This window comes from Gouania willdenowi, chromosome 3, assembly GCF_900634775.1.
Source record: "Gouania willdenowi chromosome 3, fGouWil2.1, whole genome shotgun sequence".
NCBI classification, from domain to species: domain Eukaryota; kingdom Metazoa; phylum Chordata; class Actinopteri; order Blenniiformes; family Gobiesocidae; genus Gouania; species Gouania willdenowi.
The window spans coordinates 43,393,987-43,418,843 of record NC_041046.1 but is presented as its reverse complement, the minus strand read 5'-3'; the positions used below and the strand labels follow the sequence as shown (position 1 = coordinate 43,418,843).

Below are 24,857 nucleotides of genomic sequence, written 5' to 3'. Positions count from 1 at the left end.
CTGGACTTAAGTGCGTCTTTACGCGCCTACAGTTACCGCCTCTCTCCTACGCATAATCTCCAGTCCAGGCTTCTGACACGCCCACCGCGCATAAATCAACCAAAAGCATGAAGTCTATGAATGAAGGTGGACTGGACCATGATGTCATTATTTTGAACTGTCTAGAAATCATGGAACATGGAGTTTTCCCAGTGCTTGCAAATTTATTTGAAATCAGTGAAAATGATAAAGTGCACTTTTAATTTGAAACACCTTCATTGATAAACAATGTAACAGGTTTATTTGATCAGATTATTGATCAGATTACTGCAGGGTGAGGATTGGCCGCATTCTTCTGTTCCAGCCACAGTTAAAATCATTGTTTCACTAGTTATTTACTCTTGTAGTGGATCAAACTTTATGTTATACACAGTGTTAAAGTAGTTGGTCATCATTCTGACGTCTGTCAGAGTTTCATTGTAACGAGCTGCAGCAGCTGACGTGCACACCTCAGACGCACACAGCTGATCAGCTCCGCCACACGCTGCTCCTACCGTCCTCACAGGTAAAGGAGTGAATGACACGGATCAAATATGTGTGTAGCACTGGTAAATGTGACCATATTAGAAATGCTAATGGTCAATCTACTGGGCTGCTTGTAGCCACACCCCCATTGACAGCGTGAGTTTGGATAGATTCTTTCTGGGCGTGTCTTTAGCAATAGTGTGTGTGTGGCTTAAGTTGTAACTGAGTCCAAACTTCTAGTGTAATATAATGTTTCACCTTCTCAGGGCGCTGCACTTATTCCAGGTTCAGATAGAGTTGCCATGAGTAACCACGATACTATACCAGACAAAGAATCATGGTTCCGGGAGAAAAAGAATGCGTGTAAAGCCAGATTTGAATGGGAACGCCCACATTTCCGCGCTGCTCCACCCACAGTTCGTAACTGGGATGAAGGCGCGCAGCGACTGACTTAAGTAGAGGAGGAGAATAGAGAGTCATTTTACTTTGAAAGGAACAGATCTATAATTTATACGTCTGCGACAAACGACGGGACAGGTCTATCCTTTTTTGAGTCACAAGAATTATGGTCGTTTTGTATATTTTTGTGATTGTTTTGTGTATTTTTGAGTCGTTTTGTATCTTTTGTGTCATTGTTTGCTCTTGAGTGAATTGATGTCTATTTTTTGTAATGTATTGTTTTTGAGCTCATTTTAGTTTTTTATGAGTCGTTTTGAAAGATGTGGTGGAGACGTTTTTTTTTAATTCACGTCAGGTCAAACAGCCTCAGTCTAATCTAGTGTGTGTGTTTGTGTGTGTGAACTTGATGTTTTTGTTGTTGTTTTTTGTCATTGATTTGTGTAAAAAAGAGCTGAGATCCTCTGCGGTCACATGAAATCCACTCAGGAGAATAAATAAAAACACTCACCTGTATGTGAGTTATGTAACACATTCACACTAATCCCTCTGTGTGTGCGTGTGTCTGTGTGTGTGCGTGCGTGCGCGTTAACAGATGGTTTCAGTGAAACACGAGGAAACCAGTCACCTGTCCACGAGAAAAACTCTCTGTACTTATTCACGTGCACCAATGAGCGTGCACGGACACTTTAGGTCATTTATGCTTCAGAAAATACATGACTGTGCTGAACAGTCATGTGGAGACAGGACCATCTATAAGGGGGAATAAAGGGGAGAGCTTTTTGGGGTCCATCCATAAAGTCAGTAAAATCTGTGATAACCACATTTATTTATTTACATGAATAATATCCACTGTTATCCAGGAACGTTTTCTATTATTATAGTCATCTTAAAGATGGAAATCCTTGTTTTAATCATAAATAAAATGGGTTCAAAGTGACCAAAAATGGTAAAAAAAAAGGTGATGAAATCCATTTTTTTTAAAAACCACAGAAGTTGGTTAAAAGTTGCAAATTAGAGTCGACAAAAACAGACAGAAAAAGTGGTAAAAATGGTTCAAAGTGTCATTATTGGAACAATTCATTTAAACTGGCAAATAATGGGTGTGACAAATCATGAATGTGGTTAAATAGGCAAAAATAATCATGAAATGTGGTGAAAACAGGTTAAAAGACAATGAGTCAATATATGTGACATTAGGTGGAAAAGTAATGAAAAGTGTTTATAAGCTGAACATGACTTGAAAGTAGAAAAGACATTGAAATGTGATGGAGAAATGTCAGAAAATGTAGCACAAATTCATTAAAAGCAGCAAAAAAGCAGCAAAAATGTGGCAGAAAAAGTGATGAAAGTGTTAAAATATGGAAAGTTTGGTGTAGTTGCAGAAAAAGGAAAAAAATAAGCAAAAATGGGCTGAAATTGTGAAAAAAAAAATAACTCCTAGTTTCTTGAATGCATCTGGTGACCTCCTCTCAGAGTCTCACTACCCCTGATCTATACTCTTCTAAAGTTGGATTATTAGATGTGCTGAACTTTAATCTTTTATTCATTACATTTATACATGTTATTATAATAGTTTTGTGTCCTTTAAGCCTCAGAGACCAGCATGAAATCATATTTAAGGTAAATTATGATTAAAAAAAAAACAAAAACTTTTCTTCAGTTTTATTCACATTTAAAAACATATCTATACGTTATTGTAATAGTTGTCAGTCCATTAAGCCAGTTTTTTCCCCACAATTTAGGTCAAATTTATGGTACAAATGAATCACAGTTGTTTAGTTTTTTAAGCAAAAAAAAAGCTTGTTATTCGGAAATATTTGAAGCTGTAAAAATTTGAAATAGTATTTATTTGTGTATTTTTGTTTTTGGAGTCATTTTGTCTGTTTTCTTACTCTTGTGTGTTTTTGTGTGTTTCTGTTGTCATTTTGTGTTTATGGAGTATTTTTGTTGTAATTATGTGTGTTTATTGCGTATTTTTGTGTGTTTTTGTTATAATTGTTTGTGTTTTTGTTGTAATTATGTGTGTTTATTGAGTATTTTTGTGTTTTTGTTATAATTGTGTGTTTTTGTTGTAATTATGTGTGTTTATTGAGTATTTTTGTGTATTTTTGTTGTAAATATGTGTGTTTATTGAGTATTTTTGTGTATTTTTGTTGTAATTATGTGTGTTTATTGAGTATTTTTGTTGTATGTGTGTTTATTGAGTATTTTTGTGTATTTTTGTTGTAATTATGTGGGTTTATTGAGTATTTTTGTTGTAATTTTGTGTGTTTTTGTTGTAATTGTGTGTTTTTTTGAGTATTTTTGTTGTAATTTTGTGTGTTTATGGAGTATTTTTGTGTATTTTTGTTGTAATATGTGTGTTTTTGTTGTACTTGTGTGTGTTTATTGAGTATTTTTGTGTATTTTTGTTGTAATTTTTGTTGGCCTCGCGTTTCACTGGTAACACAACAAAAACAACACAAATCTGAATTTAAACCTTCATGTCTGATTTTTAGTCTCACATTTGGTCTTTAGTAGTAAACATTTCTTCCAGGATTCTCTTCAGGAAGTGTTTGTGTTGAGCTTGAAATGTTCTCGTTAAGATCAGATAAAAGAAGAACAAAAGAAACAGGAGAGATATGAAATAAAACTGGCTTAACATTTATTTGATGGGCAACATTTGCAGATCTGCGAGGCAAAAGAAAAAAGGAAACCCAACATTTCTCAGACAGATCTGCACAAAGCTCATGATCCACCTCATGCTTCAGTGCGTTGAACCAGGAAAGAGCAGCATTCACCACAACATGAAGGAGGTGATTGTATCAGCGACACATTATCAATGATCCGTGGTCGTAACAGTCAGAGAAACTCTTTCCTCTACGAAGAGCCCGAACCATCACAAATACGTTTTCATTCAAAAAGTTTCACCTGCTCGGAAAACTTTCACGTAAGCGTGAAAAGTTTAATGTGAGCAAATAAAAGTTTTGGGCAGTAAATACTGTACTTGCTGTATCTGTTTACATGCTCACTTTTAATCCAGTAACAAGTTTACTTGCGCGTGTAAAAAGTTTTACGTGCTTTTGATGCTTGCTTAAAAAAAAATTCTTGATTCATTAAAAGTTTTTCTTGATCATGGAACGATTTTTGTGTTTATGTCAAACTTTTACTTCCTCTCGTCAAACTTTTTTTGAGCTCATTTAGTTACACGAGCAAATGTTTGACTTTCTCGCGAAAAATAATGATGTAAGTGAAGCTTTTAGGTGCTGTAATTTGCATAAAATTTGTATTACTTATGTAAATGTTTTACTTATGTAAAACTTTTACTTGCTCATGTAAAACTTTTACTTGGTCGTGTAAAGCATTTTTGTTTAAGTAAAACATTTACTTTTTCTCGTCAAACTTTTTTTGAGCTCATTAAACTTTTAGTTGCACGAGCAAAAGTTTGACTTTCTCAGTAAAAAAAGAATTACATGCTCAAGGGAAGCTTTTAGGTGCTTTAAAGTTTGACTTTCTCACATAAAATGTGTATTACTTATGTAAACATTTTTTACATTCTTGTGTAAAATTTATATTACTTATGTAACATTTTTACTTTATCGCGTAAAATTTGTATTATGTAATTTTTTACTTTCTTGTGCAAAATGTGTATTACTTATGTAATTATTTTATGTTCTCATGTAAAAAGTTTTAATACTTATGTAAATGTTTTACTTTCTCAATTGAAATTTGTATTTACGTAAAACTTTTACTTGCTCATCTAAAACGTTTACTTGGTCGTGTAAAGCATTTTTGTTTTTGTAAAACATTTGTTTTTTCTCGTCAAACTTTTTTTGAGCGCTCATTAAACATTTGCCGACACGACAAAAGTTTGACTTTCTCGCAAGAAACTAAAAAAAATAATTGTATACTCAAGTAAAACTTTTAGGAACTTTCATTTTCCTTGCACTCGTGACATTTTTACTAACTCACGTAAAACTTTTACTTGCGTAAAACTTGTTTGTGTAAAACCTTGAAACTTTTTTGTTCTTGCATTAAACTTTTACTTGCTTGCGCTTTTTTTCTTTACATGTTTGCATAAAACTTTTACTTGTTCATGTAAATGTCTTACTGCAGCACGTAGAACTCAATGAATGAAAAACCTTTGTTTATGTTCCTTCGGGGCCTCCGTAATAATCTGCAACATACGGGACAGAGGAGTAGAAACGTCTGCTATTTACAGAGTTGTTGTTACCTTATATTCAGTGTGCATCTATATCACAACATAGTCCAGAAGTCCACGACATACACTAAGTCCAGGGTTTGACCTTTGGTTATGTAATTATCAAGGCTAGGTTTAAAAAAATAGAGAACACACACGTCCATGTTACTTTTGCATACGGTTGAATTCAAAGTGGAAAAAAGCAGCGGGTCGGCTGGAGAGGCGTTCATGCGCCTGACATCTTTGCTTTAGTGTGAATGAATTCAGAATGAGGTGAAATGTAGAGCTGCAGAAAAACACCACAATTCTTCATCATGGGACAAAGACACACGATCTGTTGCAGTTATTACCAAAAAAGATTATTTTAAAGATGTTTAGTTGATTCTGTGGCACAATTGGTCTGTTTTTGGTCTGTAGAATAAGGGAAAAATACAGAATTGTCTTTTTAAAAATGGAAATTAAAGTATTGTTTTTAATATTATTTTTTTAATTCTTTTCATTCATATCAAGTGGAAATTTAACATTCAATAAAATTCAGTTCAACTTTATTTATATAGTGCAAATTACAACAATAGTCATCTCAAGTTTTGGGAAAATATCTCACATTTACACACAATTATATTGTGTATTTTAGGACTAAATCATGTATTGCAATATTTATTTATTATAGAAAACCTTGATCTGAAACTTCATTTATGTTTCAAGCTTTGATAAATACGGCGTCGTGGAAGTGTTACTGTTGGTTCATTGTTCAACATTCAGTTTGGCTTTGGTCGAAGGTTGTTGGTTCAACGTTTATTTCTGTTAGCCATGTTTGTTCTTAGCTCTTCATTTTCTCCATTTCTGTGTGTTTCTGTCAGTGTAGTAATTACACTCCATCCTGTTTCCACTCAGGTGTGCCTCACCTCCTGGTTGCCTCCTTCACTACTTAAAGGGATCCTCCACTGTTTTTACAAATGTGGCCTACATTTTTTTAAATGTACCAATTAACTCTGCGCTTTCGTAGTCTCTGTAATTTACTCACTAACTTCAGCCACCAGAGCGTGTCAGTGCACTGTTAAAGGGAGAGTACAAGTCCCTTAGGAGAGCTCTTCTTCTCTGCTTCATTGTCATACTACCAAACCTCAGAGTTGGAACTGTCGCCCTTTGTGGTCATAGATTATTTTTAGGTCACAACTGTTTTTATCCTCTTCCTGTAAACAAGAGGGTTTCCTTTTTTTTGGACCAATTTTTATTTAATTTGGGGAGATTTTGTAAAATAATTTCAGAAGAATTGCAGGATATTTACAACTGAATTATTTGATTTATCATTTACACATGTTTTGTCTGTCATATTCACCTTATCCAGCGGGACAAAACAAATGCTCTGAAGGGACAGATTTGGTCCCCGGGCCTTGAGTTTAATACAGTGTGCTAAATAATCTAAAAAGCTGATAAATGATCTAAAAATCAGGCTGAATGTTTCACTCCAATAGAAAACAATGGGATGTTTACAGGCAGTGGGGCCCTGTGACATCATCAATCACATGATTTGAAGATGGAGGAACACAGGCTCTAAAACTGTGAAGTAGTCCCATTTGAAAAAGTTAATAAAACAAATATTTAGCAAAATAATGTGTTTTATTAGACATAGATCTACCAATAAATACATTTTAAATGTTTAGACCACATTTGTAAAAACAGTGGAGGATCCATTTAACAGCGTTTGTTGGATCTGTGCTGTATTTGTAGGTAGTTTTTTGTTAGTACTTTTATTTTGTTAACTGATGAACTTAGGCCACTCCCTCTGCATTCTGCGTTAGCCGTAAGGAGCACCAGACTGCTAAACAGCATCCAGCAATGCTAAGTACTCCAGTTACATAGTATATAATATAGGACATATGTAGGAATATAGAATAAGAATATCTATTTACATTCTTTATACTTTTTACATTATTTTTTTCTATTTCTATATAGCCTCTATTATTGTATGGTATTTTATCTTCTTTATTGCACTATTTTTTGGGTATTATGTGTGTTGCCTTCTGTCTTGTTGGATTATATCTGATCTGTAATGACAGTAAATCCCACTGAGGGATCAATAAAGTTACTCTCCTGTACTAACGTTACTCTACATATGCGGTTTGTCAATTTTATGCATATCGTTTTCATTATGTGATTCATTATGTGCCTATAGAACACTAATCTGATTTACTGCCTTGCTGTGTAATCCATAATATTGATTATTAGTGATTGATCTGTGGCTTTAAGTCTTTTTTTTTTTTGCTCATAGTGCAGCAGATTGAACGTTTCCATCCCATAATGAACGCTGTGTGTGAATCCCATCAGCCTCGTTTGGTTTAAAACATAAAATCAAAGTATCGATTAGATGGTGACGCTGCTCCGTAGCCGACCCGACTGAGACACTGTGGACGTTTACAACCAAACAGGATCTCTATCATAGTAAAATATTCACATCTGTTCCATAACAAGACACTTTTTTTAAATCACACGTAAAGAAAACCTCTGCGTATAGAGCTTCTCCTCCTGTTCCCACGTCCTACATCTGTGTGGTTTTTTTTAAGGCAATCATTTATGGGGCCGCGACTCACTGACTCCCCGACTCCACCTGGGATGGACGACTCATAGGCATCCGCTCATGCTGGAGGCGAGCAATGATGGGGAGACGCTCCATGTCTCCATGTCCCTGGGAGCAGAGGAAAGAGAGAGAGGATGAGGACGATCTGTCATCGTTTCACACAAAATGCAACAATCATGACACAGCGATTTTCACAAAGCCAGACGGACGTTTTCCCCTCTCCCTCCCACAGTGGAAAAGTGAATCTATCGCAGATAAATATCACCACAGGAGCTTTAGAGAAGAATGCAGGCAGAGGTAGAAAACTTTTATCACAGCGGGGCCACAAAAATGTGTTTGTTTGATCAGAGGGTCATGTGATCAACATTCATGTCAGCATTTAGAATAATGAGCGATCTGAGCATTAATACAGGAAAGAACTGATTGTTTTCTGTGTAAGTTTGTTGTTGTCTTGTTCATTGTGGAGCATTTTGTGCATTTCTGTAGTCATTTAGTGTATTTTTCCTGTAAATTATATGTTTTTTGGAGTCACATTGTGTATTTGTGTTGTCATTTTTGCATTTTTTGCCACAATTTTTGTGTATTTCTGTTGTCGTTTTGCTTGTTTGTTAGTATTGTGGGTTTGGAGAGTCACTTTTCGTGTTTTTTTTGTCTTTTTGTGTACTTTTGTTGTCATTTTCTGTAATTTTGTGTATTACTGTTGCTGTTTTGTTCATTTGTGTTTTTCCTCTTGTCTTAATGTGTTTTCCTGCATTGTTGTAATTCTTTGTGTTTTTAATGTATTCTTGCTCTTGTTTTGTGTATTTGGTACATTCACTTTGGGGCCGCATAAAATTAAACCGAGGGCCGAATGTGGCCCCCGGGCTGCCAGTTGCCTTTGTCTGAATGCAGGGTTGGATCATATTTCCTAATTTAAAATACATCAAGATTTTAGTTTTTTTTTTTAAAAAAAACAGTTTTATTCGTTTTGATTTCATAGATTTATTTTAATGATAAAATAAAAGTCGTTGCTTTTTCTTCACGTGCAGGAAAACATGAACATCACAGATCAGTGCTCCCCAACCACAGGGATGTGGACCTGTACTGGGCCGTGGACTCTTTGGTTTCAGGCCCCAGAAAAAAACACATTTAAAAAAAATTAAAATGTATTTTTTTACAGATGTTTGATGTACGATGCTTTAAATGGACTTGACGCACACAGCACGACCATAGTGAGTACAGCACACACACACACACACTCCACCGTTTCACACTGTATCCTTCTACACATTTCCATATCATTAGCTACCCTTGCTAATGCTAACGCTAGCCCACCTGTTTTAATGTGTGATATTGTCCCAAAACGTGGTGAGGGTTACGTTTGTGTCACTGAGATATTTCTTTTATTTCTGTATTTTTCAATATTTGTCTTTTGTTGGCTCTGACACTCTACAGCACATGTGCCAAACTCAAGGCCCGGGGGCCAAATCCGGCCCTTCAGAGCATCCAATTTGGCCCGCAGCAGAAAGCAAATAAAGTCAGATAAACCATAGATCATTGTGTAAATTACAAACTAATTCAGCTGTAGATATCTCAGCTAGATATCATCAAACAAATTCACAAATTAAATGAAGCTCACATTTCCATTTCACCTCAAATTGTTAAAAGAAATCCCATTTTTCCCAAATCCTGCAATTTTCTTCAAATTATTCCCCAAAATATCCCCAAATTACACAATCATTGGTCACAAAATCAAATAAATTTAAAGTGAATATGCTTTATTATCAGTGCCACACATATTTGATCATTTCTTTATACGTGGAAGTGCAAACTAGAGCACATTAATGATTAAATTACTCATCTCCCAGCCCAGAAGGTTAGCATGTCTATGTCTGTGTGTGTATTTTACCTGTGACTGTAAATAGAATGAACCACATTGAAATAGTTTTACTTTAGTCATCTGTTCTCAGAGCTGTTCAAAGGACCGGGAAGAAAGTAGCAAAAAAACCTCACATTACATAAGATTTGATGCAATAATTGACATTTCCGTCTCTTTAACCACTCGTTTATCAACACTAACTGTGTGTAAATGTGTAAAAAATTTCCCAAAACATTGTTTGAATATTTTCACTAGATTTTATGTTAAAAAAAGACAATTTAAACAATAATAATATCAATATTGCTCAGATTGTGAAGTCCATCCAGGCTCCAGTTTCAAAACATGCCACGCTACACAACTCACTCACACGTGCTGTCCCTCAGAGAAACACAGTGAGTAACAATCCATTCCACTGCCACAGACATATCGGCAACTGGCGGCAATCGGTCTAATTTTATGTGGCCCCCAAAGTAAACGTACAAAATGACAGAAAAATACACAAAACAAAAGCAACTACACATTAAACAATGCAAAGAATTACAATATTGCAGAAAAATACAGTAAAATACTCCAAAAACCCACAAAACTACAACAAAAATCAACAAAACGACCACAGTAATACACAAAATTACTCAGAAAAATATATAAAATTACAGAAAATGACAAAAGTACACAAAAAGACAAGAAAAACATGAAAAATGACTCTGCAAACCCACAGAACTTGCAAAACAGAAATACATAAAAATGATAGTACAAATACACAATATGACTCCAAAAAACACATATTTTACAGGTAAAATACACAAAAGGGCAACAGAAATGTACAAAATGTCTCACAACGAGCAAGACAACAACAAACAGACACAAAATTAATATAAAAACTCTTTGTTCTTTCCTGTATTAACATGAATGTTGATCATGTGACCCTCTGATCAAACAAACCGCTGTGATAAAAGTTTTCTATCTCTGCACTACAGTATCACTACAGCTACTATTACATTCTTTCTTTAACTCGTCACACGTGTAAATGTTCAGTTCATCAAAAGTCAAGTCAAACACTATCAGTTTATTCTCCCTTTTTTAAATACAGACGTGTCAGCATTAAATATGAACCAGACTGAAAAACTACATTTGGAACATTCTGAAATTTTGAAAATTTCAGGCAGTTTGAGTATTTCTCTTTAACATTTTTAATAAACATCAGGTAATACTTTGATTTTACAGCTTCAGAGACTAAAGGGAACATTTCTTTCTGAAGCTCTGAGGTTGGTTTCTTTATTATATTAACAGACAATCTGTTGTACTATCATCTGTTTCATATCAAACAGGAACTTTTTCAATCATAACGGTGGGGGATTCATTTTTAGGGGCCGCACAAACCTCCCCCGAGGGCCGTCTATGGGCCCCGGGCTGCCTGTTTCCTACCTCTGTCCTATTATGAAGTAAAATGTGTGTAAACATCCAGCAGGGCTGAGGCTTTAATAAGGAAATGAGACGTTGTAATGGCCGTGAACTCCTGGGAGACGATAGAGGTGGAGAGCATCCAGCAGCAGCAGCTGATTCACTCTAATCGTTAGTGCATCTTAATCAAGTGCGACACACAACAGTTACTGTGTGAAACGCTTCAGCCGACAGGGAAATAGCAAAAAGTGCAGCACAGAGGAAACGTCTCCATCCAATCATCAGCTGCACTTTATCTGTGTTTGTTTTTAAAACGTCCTTATTAGAAGATCTACTGTATGTCTAACAAAACACATGATTTTGCACCACATTTGTTTTATTAACTGTCGCTAAATGTTTGTTCATGTGGATCTTGTTGGGTTCTTTCTTTCTTACTATGGACTATATATTTTGTAAAGCGCTTTGAGATTATTACGCTATATAAATAAAGTTGAATTGAATTGAAAAATAGGACTAGTTTAGCGTTTTAGAGCCCGTGCGCCGCCATGTTGAGTCCATTGAGTTCTATATGAGGTGAAGCGTTCAGGATCATTTAGCAGCTTTTTCAGTCAAAACAACAACTTGTGCTGCTTTGAGTTGATCTAAAAATCAGTAAAAGTTTAAAAAGACGATGTAAACCTCTTTTTTTTTTTTTTTTTTTTACCAAAATTTGATAAACAAAATCCATGAGCTGAAAAAATCTGTGACCACAGGGGGGCGACAGTTACATCTCTGCTGTTTCGTAGACAACATGAAGAGAAGAAGAACAAAAAAATCCAGACTTAAAGGTGCAGTCTGCAACTCTTATAAAAGTAACTTTGTCATATTTGCTAAAGCTGTCACTATGTAAGGACAACTTTACATTAAACTAGTAGTTTGTGTGAAAAAAACAGACTCATTGAGCCCCGCCCCCTACTGCTCCTGCAGCCTTTGGCAGATTGGCAGAATGCACCACGACCGAGCAAAAAGAACCAATCAGAGCCAGGATTGTGTTTGATGGGCTGTCTGACAGCTGTTGCTGACAGGCCCCGCCCCTGGCTGGAGCGCCGTCTTTTTCACAGTGTAGGGTCTGGAGGAGCAGAAGATGGAATTGGTGATTTTTCTGCTTGAAAGGTAATTACTGCTGCTGATTTACATTATGTTTGATTTGTAATTGTTTCACCAGAACTCTGTGGTGCATGTGTTGTTTGTGTGTAAGCGCAGCAGCCTCCGTTTGGGCTGCTGTAAGTGACACTGTGTTGTTGCTGCTGCTGATAAATTGGTGTATGCACATTGAGAGAGAGAGAAGTGCTGCAGTAATATGCTTTAACAGAGCATGTCATATTACTTTGATGTTGCCGTCGAACAAACATTAGCTTGTTAGCTCCTCTGAGGGAGGGACTTTGGAAAGTTTGGAGGCAGAGCATGAGAGCAGTGGGGAGGGAGGTATCTGAGAGTTGCGGACGGCACCTTTAAACCATTAAACCAAACCTTCAACCATTTCTGACATGAACGCCGGTTCCTTGCAGCAGACAGATTCTACTTGGGTCGGCATTAATGAGCAACAGTGGATGCTGGTTGTCTGTATTTACCATAGACTAAATAAAAGAATGGACGGGACAAGCCATCGCGGAAGTGAAGCTTTTATTTTTAGAGCTCCCCCTGTTGACTGGCTGCAGTATAGGTCATAAACCCCGCCTCCTCAATGATAACAGATGGGAAGTGGGTCAAACTGTAAAGTTAAAATACTCGTCACATCGTTTTTTTCCAAACCTAAACTCTGTTGTGATCATTAGTTATTATCACCATACACTGTGTTCATTTTTCTGTGAAGTTTGTTTTAAATAAGTTATTAACAATGATTGACAGCCGATGATTGGGCAGTACGCTAAATATCACCAGGGCTCCTCCCACTGGACTCTACTGCACAGACTCTGGCTCCAAATGACCTTAAATTTGTAAGATGGACACGCCCCTAAGCACCGTATTTTGGCGTTGAGTGGGACAGCTACGGTACACGCCCACTGGTGTTTACATGCACGGAGCTCTTCTTCTCTTCTTCATGGCGTCTACGAAACAGCAGAGTAGGAACTGTCGCCCCCTGTGGTCACAAATTTTGTTTTTCAAATTTCGGTAAACAAAAGAGGTAATTTCCTTTTAAAAAAACGCATTAAAGCGGTATTTAAAAAAAAAAAAAGTATAACAGAAGCCTTTTTGACTCCTTTTTCCTTTTGTAGATCTTTATTGAGTGTTTTAAAGCATCACTAAATGACTTCTTTAATAATGATGACGTGGTTTCATGAGAGTGAGTCAGCAGATTAAACCTGGTCAGGAGCAGGTTTGACCCACGGACTGTGTTACTATGGTAACCAAAGCATTTTCTCTCTGATGAAACGATCGTTGCAGTTGAACCCGGCTTATCGGAGCCGGACTCTCAGGTTAAACCTGGACTTAACTCTGAGCTGGGTTTGATCAAACACCCCTCTGGATAAAAATCCCACGGTAGTGAACAACCAAATAGTTTCACTGGAAAATATCAGCAGTACTACAAATAATAAAAAAGAGGAAATGTAACTAAATATGTAAATTAGTTGTAAACGCCAAATAATTCCAATCAAAAACTCTAACATTAAGACGTGATGTAATCGTATTTAGAAAAACTTAAAATTAGGTTAAAATCTGTATTTTGCTGCTTGCAGATTTACTGGTTTTTTTTTTTTACATTTTCCTCTATTTAGTATTGTTTGTATTTTTTACTTAAATTAATTTGTGAGAAAAGTGATCTGTATAAAAACCAAAGTTGGACTGAAGATACAAACGTTCTATTGTGATGCGTGATAGAATGTTGAACTATTCATGCTTTCATGAACAAATGTTCACATCTACACCAAGGTTTAACTGTAGTTTGTACATTTTGATGTTAACCCCAAACATCACATCATGGATCTTCCATCCTTGTTATCAGCAGAAAACACAATATCAATATTACATTATTATAATATAAGGCCTTTATAGTCATTTTGTGTATTCTTTGTTTTATCTTGTGTATTTTTGTTGTTTTAGGTGTGTTTGTTAGTCATTTTGTAAGTTTTTGTCTCAATTGTACATTATTTCTTTGAATTTGTGTATTTTTGTGTGTTTTTGTATTTGTTAGGTGTGTTTTGCAGTCATTTTGATGTTGTATATTCTTTGTTTTAATTTGTGTATTTTTGTTGTTTTGTGTGTTTTTGTTGTTTTGTGTGTTTTTGTAGTCATTTTGTATATTCTTTGTTTTATCTTGTGTATTTTTGTTGTCATCAGCTGTGTCTGTTGGAGTCATTTTGCATGTTTTCTGTTTTATTTTGTGTATTTTTGTTGTTTTCTGTGTTTTTTGGAGTCATTTTGTCTGTTATATACTGTGTATTTTCATTTGTTCTGTGCTCTTCTGTTCTCTTCTATTTTTCCTTTATTTGTGTGTTTTATTTGTGAGCTCCATCTCCTGTATTGGGATTATTCACAGTAATGAGCAGTTTGACTGAGGTCGATGAATTGAAAGCTAATGCGACAGTGACGGGGCTTCTGCTTTATGGAGCACGATGCTCTCACTAGGACGTTCAATTCATTTATTCAACCATCCATTGTCTATAAACCTGTGGTTATACATCAGAAAATAAATAACTCTACTGTCAAAAGGCCAAAATGGATCAATAACAACAAAAAAATGGCGGTGTTTGTCATTGATGTAGCTCGGCGCTAACGTTAGCTAACATTAGCCCTGCGGTTTCCCTCTAATGTGACAGCGTGACTTGAATCCATGTGATGTGCGCTGACGTGTGAAGAATAACTATATAAAGTAACAGTAGATCCACACTCTGTCACTAACTATAAGTCATGTACTGCACACTTCATTTTACCAACATTTGGACGCGGTTGTGCTGGAGGCGGAGCCAGAACGCTACATTAAACCAGCGGCACATAAAGATCAAACTACTCCACAGCCTGGCAGCTATTTTTCACCCTATTTATCATCATATTTACTGGCCTTAAAATCACTGCTGGGAGCTGGAATCACTGTAAACTGCAGGTTCAACACGAGGAGGAAAGATTTCATTAAACAATAGAAACAAAACAAACAACTCACCAGTATTTAATAAGGCTGTGCATCACCATGAATCTAACGATACGATATGATTCACAATTTGTGGGTAAAAATGAACTTAATTAACGTCATCGGGTAACATTGTAGCGTTACTAGCCATTTTGGCTGGTGAAGAACGAAACAAATACCACTGTTTGAATCGACAGAAATGATGAGAGAAGTCATTGTTGCCAGATTGGACTGTTTTTCCGCCAAGAAATGTGGGGTTTTTGTGTTAAAACGTAATGTATGAATGTAAACCCTGCTGGTTGTACTAATCCTACATTTCCCATGAACACTATGTTGTGACGTGTCATACAACAATTGGCTACGTGTTTGCGTTAGCACTCGAGGTTGAACAATATGGGATTTTCAAAGGCCGACGCAGAAAATAAAATAAATTCAGCCGATATTTGAGGCCGATATACTTTTTTTTTTAAAGCACATTGATTATGAAAGACAATTGAAACACTCATATGATATAAATGCAGGATCCTTTCGTCAGTCAAATGGTGGCTGCAGCTGCCCACACGGGTGCCTGATCAAATATCCTTTTAGTATGAAAGGATGATTTTTAATGACAGAAAATGCAGAAAATTAGGCCTTAACATGACATGAAAATCCCTCACATGTTTTGGGGACATTATCACGCGTTTACACACCCTTTTCCCCAGACAGCAGGTAACTGAAAGTCACCAAGTGTAAGAAAAAAAACAAATTTGCTCATAATTCTGTTTAAAATATTGCGCTAAGGAATCACATGGCTGTGTAAGTTTGGCTGAAAATGAGATGTAAATCTCTCTATGACACAGACGAAAGCTTTACTTCCATGTTTTAGACAAAATCACACATTTCCTGGCTTAATCCTGTAAAACAGGAGTGTTGACAAGTGCAGCAAACAGACTTCACGCCAAGTCATTTGGCAGGTTCTGTAAATCAGTGCTTCTCAACCTTGAGGTCAGGACCCCATTTGGGGTCACAAGACACTGGCATCACCAAATGCCTTCAAGAAACTAAGAATGTTTTCTGAACAATTTGAGCTCATTTTTGCTTTTTTTTTTTTACCCTTTTTTCTGCAACTCCACCAAACTTTCCATATTTGTATTTGGTAATTGAAAATGGCCAAATACATTGTTATTGTAGGAGTTCTTACTCTTCCTAGGCTATTAATGCATCACTAATGACACGTATGTCATCTCATAGGGGCAAAGTCAAGGATGTGGAGTCGACCTTTTTGGAGCCAAAATGTCAAAAACCAACATTTTTCATATCTTTACGAATATTTATCGTACAAGTTTGATGAGTACCATTGAACAACATTTCCTTTCAATGTGTGACCTTGACCTTCGCTCAAGGTCATATTTAAGGTCAAGGTCAGTATTTTGTTTTCCTACATTATTACTTTCAATTTAATTAGTAAAAAGAACCAACTTGTCAACAAATCCAAGTACAGGTTGTCATTTTTGCCAGATTTTTCAATTTTCAATTACCAAATACGTATTTGCCTTGTAAATATAGGTTTTGCCTAGTTTGACCTTATTTTCATCACTTTTTCTTGCAATATTTTTGCTCCTTTTAATGCATTTTTGCTACATTTCTCCCATTTCTGACAATTCTACGTCACATTTCAATGACTTTTCTACACATTTTTTCCTCTTTCAAGACATGTTCAGCACTTTCCACCACTTTTCCACCTAATGTCACATATGTTGACCCATTATTGTCACTTTTAACTTCTTTTCACCATATTAGGTTGAGAACCACTGACATAGGCAACAGGGAAAGTTGCTATGGTAACAATTATAAGTTCAGTATAAATAGAGAATGTGGGCACATCCTTAACCTAACTCCTTTAACCTTTTACAGGTTGAACCTTTTAAATAATAATAGTAATGATGATGATGATGATGCTGAATCCACCAACAAAGCCTAAAGTGTTCAAACTTACTACTGTGCAGTGGGTAAAACACTGTGTAAAGCCTGTAGAGGATCTGAAGCGTATAAATGGCAAATGACAGAAAAAGGAATGCAAAGTGAAATAATCAGACAGGGTGGGACTTCAGGGGCGTGCACGTGCTCGTGCACATGCAGCAACAGCAGCAGTAGCCCATAGCTTCCTGTTTGCTGACACTAATCTGAAGGCTGTGGGGATTTTCTGCCTCTTGCTGCTTCTTGCCTCACACTCCTGCAGGGCTCGCATATCTACACACACACACACACACACACACACACTATAAATATTCAGCCCAGGGTTGGTGATGTGTGTGTGTGTGTTACATTGTGAACAACGTTTGCTAATTTGCCACCTCGTTCTCCGTCAGCGCTTTTCTGTTGACAGAAAAAAAATTGTCTCTTTTTTTTCTGCTGTTGCTTTTTTTAAAACGAACACGTTGTCAAACGCACGCCACGATGTTCTGTGGCGAGAGGTGACGACATGAGGCCCTGTGACAACAGAAATGACTTATCACTCATTACCGTGTATTTAGTTATTTATTCTCCCAGGTCCAGAAGGGTTTTCATTTGTTTCAAATGAAGGGATAAGACAGGTCAAACCAGCGTTGCTAAAAGTTAAGCTAACACAAACATGTGGGACAGATTCATCTTCAGTTTCTTTATCCCTCACTACGCAAAACCACATCCAAATTACACACACAAAAAACTCCAACTCACATAATTGCATCGAAAATACAAAAGAGATACAATTTAAAAACACAAAAAAAAAAATCACCAAATCGACAACAGAAAAAGCTAAATAATTATACAAACAAACAAAACAACAACAGAAATACAAAGATACGTTTTAAAAACAATAAAAATACTAAAACAAATACACACAAAACTGATAAGAAAATGATACAAATATTTTGTACAAAAACACAAAACAACAAAGATGAAGTAACCTGACTAAAAAAAAACAGAAATACAAAAACACACAAAATGAAAAATAAAAATTCTAAAATGACAAGAAAAACCTCAAAATGACGACAAAGATGCAGCAAAAATGACTATAAGAACACGCAAAACAACAAGAGTAATACAAAAATAAAGAAATCGACGACCGAAATACAAAATAAATACACAAACGCACAAAACATTAACACATAATTCAGTTTTTCTTTGTGGTTTTTAAATAAAACTCAGTTTTCTTTGTTCTTTTTATAATCGTTATCCAATCTTGTGTTATTTCTATTCAACAAAATGTGGTATTTTGTTTAATAGAAACTTTAAGGAGTTTGTTTTTGTTTTAATTCTATTTCAAAACGGTAATAATAAGGATAATTTGTGCTGACTGTGCATGTTGTGCTGTTTGTTGATTCACAGAACAAATCAAACAAAGCTTAAGCTGCAGTTTAAATGGTGCAGAGGTAATTAGTGAGAAACACCAAGACTTTTTAAAGGCTGTAAATCATCCACAGAGCTTTAAACACTGATTTATACCAACAATAACTGCAGCTAACTCTCCTTTATGCACAAAGGCACCAAAAACTAATGAGCTGAGCAGAAAACATCCAACGCATTCATCCCAACAATAAAGTTGACTGAGCAGAGAGGAGTGATGGAATGATGTCAGAGAAAACCACAACGCAGACGTCTGTCTGTCTGCTACACGTCACCTTCATTAGCTTCATCACACTCATAACTTCACTCTCTGTCTCCATGGCGACCAATATCAAAGAAGCACAAACGTCCATAAAGTGTTTCCCACAGGACTGAAGTCTGCACTGACCAGACTGACCCACACACACAGGGACCCTGACCCACAGACACGTCTGTCCCAGTCAAACGACTACAGACAGGGACCAAATCCTCCATGGATCCTCCATCTTTAAGGCTATTCTCTGACAGTCAGTGCAGGGGCTGTTTCATATTCCTAGAAAGTTTTTGGATTAAAAATGTATTTAGTTTTGTCTTTATCCTCAGTATTTCTGTAATGATAATAACTATTGTTGTATTATTCCTATTACTCTTGTCTACTATTGTTGTTTTGTGTATTTTGTATTCAATTTGATTATTTTTGTTGAGTGTTTTGGAATCATTTAGTGTATTTTTCTTGCCGTCTTGTGAATTTTGAGCATATTTTGACACTTAACTTGTATTTTGTTTTATTCGTTTTGGATTTTGTGGTTAATTTGTGTATTTTTTGTTGTCAATTTGTGTATTTTTTATGTAATTTTTTGCCTTTTGTTGTCATTTTAAAAATTTGTTTTGCAGTCATTTAGTGTATTTTGTCTATTTGTGTGTTTTAGGTCTCATTTTTATGTCTTTTTATAGTCATTATATATGATTATTTTTGATACGGTTTTGTTTGTTTAAAAGTCATTTTTGGTTTTTCTAGTCAATTTGTGTATTATTTTTGTAGTCCTTTTACAATATTTTGTGGTTTTGGGACAATTTAATGTATTTTGCTTGTTGTTTTGTGTATTTTTGTGGACCTTTTTAAATATATTTTGTGGTTACATTGTGTACTAAAACTGAGACTGGAGACTAAAACAGAACAAATGCTCTGCATATAAACATATGGATGAATATAATGAACACTTTTTGCTTTGAGCAGAACTAAATGATTGTTTTTGTGGAAACTTTCCTTTTTTTACGCTCAGAGTTGATGCTGAAGGTGTTTCTATGTTGGCGCTGTGGATGCTAATTCCCTCTGAAACAGATGAAACCTGACGCTGTGAGATGCAATTACTGAGCGGACAAAACAAAGAGGTAAAACCACACAGCAGCAGCAGTGCGGGAACCTAACACACACACACACACACACACACACACAGAGACACAGAGGTTACAAACTGTTTATTTTCAGCATTAAAGAAGTAGAAATATTGACGCTGACAGAGGATTGAGAAACTGTTTATTACTGCACAATAATGAGATACTGGAATCTTAAATTAGCTCCACGTTTAGCTCTGGAATGCTAAAGTCATGATCCTAATCTCATTTTATTCTTGCTTTCATTTCAAATGAGATGAAATGAAAACTGACTTCACAAACTGATATAAATGTATAGCATTAGCATGTTTATTTAGCCTGAATGTGTTGTTTACCTGTCCTAACTCCATCACATGTTATTAATGTTACAACTAGTTATAACAAATATTTAATGCTGGATTTTTATTTCCCTGATAAAACAGTTTGAAACATGGAGTTGATAGGATAGCTCCGCCCCTTTACCGATTGACCCTGTTCCGCCAGGGCTAATACATGCTAAGCTAAACGTGCTAAGTCAAGCAAACATGCTGGACTGGTCGCTGCGTTTTAAGAAGAAGAAACTTATAATTCCTACTCCTCGTCATGTTCTTTTTCTTTAATTTTCTTCTCAACAAGTTCCTCATTAGTGTTTAATTCTTATCTTATTCATCTTATCAATCATAATCTTGTTTTTATTTCATTAGTTTAGTCATTTTCTTGTCTTCTATTGTCGTATTGTTGCTTTTTGTCTTGTTTCACTGACCAAACGAACGTGACCTTTAACCTCACATGGTTTATAAAGTAAACTTTAAAGTGGACAGAGAGGAGCAACAGACGGAGTGTGTGAGACTAAAGAAGAGCTGATGTGTTTAAACACGCTCCAACATCCTCCGTCTGATGCATAATTCAGTGACGCAGAGTAAAAACCTGCTGCACAGCTGCTACACACACACACACATTTAACACACACACTTAACACACAAGTCCAACAGTTTTATGACGCATACTTTTTAATAAAAGTCAGCAAAGAAAGCTGAAAACGTGTTTGTTAGAGTTGGGAAATATTATCGACCAATATTTAAAATAGAAAGTCAAATCAGTTAAAATTGGAATCAGTTAATATCCAAAATTAAGTGTTTGGATAATTGCAAAAAGATAAATGTGGAAATTTAGCTTTTCTCCAAACCTCCTTATATCATGCATTCCTTTGTTGTTTTGGGTCTAATGTGGCACTAAAAATCATTTTTAAGTCTAATGCTTTAGAATTCCGTTTTTTCATTTTTTGCACTAATTAGATTTTGTGCATTTCCAAGAGTAATGGAAACACTGCTAGAGATAATGTCTGAAAACATACAGCAGAGATGGTATAAAAGGCATAGGGTTCTATTCTCCCATGTGCGTAAAAGCCGTACAGCGGCGCTGTTTCTGGCTGTGTGCTATTCTCACCCTGTACTTAAGTCAGTCGCTGCACGCCTTCATCCCAGTTATGCACTGTGGGTGGAGCAGCCCTGAAATGTGGGCGTTCCCATTCAAATCTGGCTTTACGCGCATTCTCCGCTGTGTGTAAGTCCTTTTCCTCTTACGTTCTTCTGAACGTGGAATAAGTGCAGCGCCCCCAGCAGGTGAAACATTATATTGCACTAGAAATATAGTTACATTTGAAGCCACATGGACTCATGCGTCACGCAGCAGCAGCTGTGATCACTCAGCTGCTGCTGCGTGATTAATTAAAACTCTGACAGACGCAGACTTCTGTCCACGTTGGTCACAGTGATTCAACTATTTTCATACTATGTCCAACGTAAAGTCACAGTTTGATCCACTACAGAGTGAAACAAGCTGTCATATGCAGATGAGGATGGAACACAAACTGTTCCCACACATATTTTAATGAGACTCAGCTCAGGTCACTTTAAACTATTTATATTTAAAACTGTGTATTATGGAAGTTAATAATTCTGTTTCACTGTGAACATCGCTCTGTATTAAAGCAGGACGCTCTGTGGACGCGTTATTTCCTCATATCTCCATCATCTAACTCTGTCACGCTTTACAGTGATGATGATGATGATGATGATGATGATGATCAAGGAGAAAGATTTTAACTGTGACTCGGAGAGAACAATGCGGCCGATCCTCAGTCAAACTGCAATAATCTGATCAATAATCTGATCAAATCAACCTGTTACATTGTTTATCAATGAAGGCGTTTCAGAATCAGAATCAGAATCAGAATCAGAAATGTTTTATTTGCCATGTACAGTTTTGAGGACAGTACAAGGAATTTGACTTGGTGGTTGGTGCACAAAACAAGCAACAAAAAGAAATAAAAGAAATAAAAACAGAACAACAAAGCACAACCCAGCAACAATAATAATAATAATAATGATAAATATAAAGGATGAGGGATAAATAAAGGATAGATAGAGAATAAAGGATAAATAGGATAAATATAAATATAAATATATATATATACAGTGCAGCAGGTATCAAGCTGGTGGAGGTGGTGATCGGGTGGGGGGGGGGGGGGGTTCAGTGGGTGACTTGGGGTGTGTTCATGTGGATGGTGGCAGAGGGAAAGAAGCTGTTTTTGTGTCTGGAGGTTCTGGTCCTGATGGACCGAAACCTCCTACCAGAAGGGAGAGATTGAAACAGTTTATGACCGGGGTGGGAGGGGTCGGCCACAATCTTTCCTGCACGCCTCAAAATCCTGGAGGCGTACAGGTCCTGGAGGGAGGGCAGATTGCAGCCGATGACCTTCTCTGCAGAGTGGATGATACGCTGCAGTCTGGCCTTGTCCTTGGCCGTAGCTGCAGCGTACCAGATGGTGATGGAGGAGCAGAGGATGGACTGGATGATGGAGCTGTAGAAGTTCACCATCATCTTTGTTGGCAGACTGAACTTCTTCAGCTGCCGCAAAAAGTACATCCTCTGCTGAGCTTTTTTGATAAGGGAGCTGATGTTCAGCTCCCACTTGAGGTCCTGAGTGATGATGGTCCCCAGGAAGCAGAAGTACTCTACAGAGCTCACTGTAGAGTCTCCCAGGGTGAGGGGGGTGAGGGGGGCTGGGTTCTTCCTGAAGTCTGCTATCATCTCCACTGTCTTTAAAGCATTGAGCTCCAGGTTGTTCTGGCTGCACCAGGACACCAGCCGGTCTGTCTCCCACCTGTAGTCGGACTCGTCTCCATCAGCGATGAGACCGATGATGGTCGTGTCGTCTGCAAACTTCAGGAGTTTGACCGACTGGTGAGAGGAGGTGCAGCTGTTGGTGTACAGGGAGAAGAGCAGAGGAGAAAGAACACAGCCCTGAGGAGATCCAGTGCTGATGGTCCGGGGAGCAGAGATGGTTTTTCCCAGCTTCACGTGCTGCTTCCTGTCAGACAGGAAGTCTGTGATCCACCTGCAGGTGGAGTCTGGCACGTTCAGCTGGGAAAGCTTGTCCTGAAGGAGAGCTGGGATTATTGTATTAAAAGCAGAGCTGAAGTCCACAAACAGGATCCTGGCGTAAGAGCCTGGGGAGTCCAGGTGCTGGAGGATGAAGTGGAGAGCCAGGTTTACAGCATCGTCTACTGACCTGTTGGATCTATAGGCAAACTGCAGGGGGTCCAGGTGGGGGTCGGTGATGTCCTTGATGTGGGAGAGCATGAGGCGTTCAAAGGACTTCATGACCACAGATGTCAGAGCGATGGGTCTGTAGTCATTAAGTCCTGTGATCCTCAGCTTTTTAGGGACAGGAACGATGGTGGAGGCCTTAAAACAGGCTGGTACGGTGCATGTCTCCAGTGAGGTGTTAAAAATGTCTGTGAACACTGGAGACAGCTGATCAGCACAGTGCTTCAAGGTAGAGGGAGAGACAGAGTCCGGTCCACAAGCCTTACGGGGGTTTTGTCTCCTGAAAAGTCTATTCACATCTCTCTCTTTGATGGAGAAAGGTGTCTCTGTAGGAGGGGGGGAGGAGGGGGGGAAGATAGGGGAGAGAGCCTCTGTAGGCAGCTGGGGTGAAACTGTAGCTTTGATGTGGGGGGTGAAGGTGTTGGAGTGAAACTAAACTAAACTAAACTAAACTTTAACATTTTCACGGATTTCACTGAAATTTACAAGCGTTGGGAAAACTCCATGTTCCATGAATTCTAGACAGCCCAAAAAAATGACATCACCGCCTCCTTTTTTCAACCTGCCTTCATTCAGACTATGCGTTTTTTGGTCTCCTTATGTGCAGTGGGCGTGACAGCAGCCTGAACCGGAGAATACGCGCAGGAGAGAAGTGCGTAACTGCAGGCGCGCAAAAAAGCACTTAAGTCCAGACAGGAGAATAGAGCCCTGAATAGTGAATAGGTCAGTGGCTAAGTTGGAAAGGTAGGTATTGGTGGGTGGGTAAGTACATTAGTTAAGGTACGTGTGTCGAGAGAAGCTATCTCGGTTGGTAGATAAGTAACGGTGCGTTCACACCGACAGATCTTTAGAACTCTCTATCATCCGTTTTCTCTAATAGTCCTTCTCGGTTGGTCGGTGTGAACGCAGACCAAGTCTAACGGGATCAAACTGAAGAATTCTAGAGCAATTGTTTCTGACGGTCTCACAACGTTTCTAAACAAAGTCTAAAGCGACGATCAGCGCCGTGAACACAACCGCTCTCAGAGCGGTTCAAACACAGGAATCATTGGCGATGACGTAGAACATTGGTAAAGAACAACATTCAACAATGGAGCAGCCCTGGTTTTTACCCTCGCCAGTTCTTCCTGATCACCCACAATCCCTTGCACTCTACGTCACCGCAGATATACTTCCTGTCTGCTTTGAGAGCAGTTGTGTTCACGGCGCTCCTAATCACTCTAGACTTTGATTGGGAACGCTCTGAGACCGACAGAAACAATCGCTCTAGAATTCCCTTGTTTGATCCACTCTGGACTTGGTTTGTGTTCACACCGACCAAACGAGGAGGACAACTCTAGGATCCATCAGTGTGAACACACCCTTAATAGTTAAGAAGGAAGTGAGATTGGTAGACAAGTTTATTGCAGGTAGAAAGGTCAGTAGGTAGACAAGTCAGTGGGTAAGTATGTAGATAAGGAAGGTGTGTCTAGGGAAGGTAGGTAGGTAATAAAGTTAG

The 24,857-nt window shown here is 37.5% G+C and overlaps 1 protein-coding gene across 1 annotated transcript in view; it reads right to left on the bottom strand.

The window, feature by feature from the left end:
* Positions 1–7,289: 7,289 nt before the first annotated feature.
* The window catches only part of kcna4 (potassium voltage-gated channel, shaker-related subfamily, member 4), a 46,788-nt gene continuing 29,220 nt past the window's right edge, over positions 7,290–24,857 (bottom strand). Inside the window, exon 2 of the mRNA XM_028475262.1 lies at positions 7,290–7,769. The gene's annotated coding sequence lies outside the window, so the exon portion shown is untranslated. The remainder of the gene's footprint in view (positions 7,770–24,857) is intronic.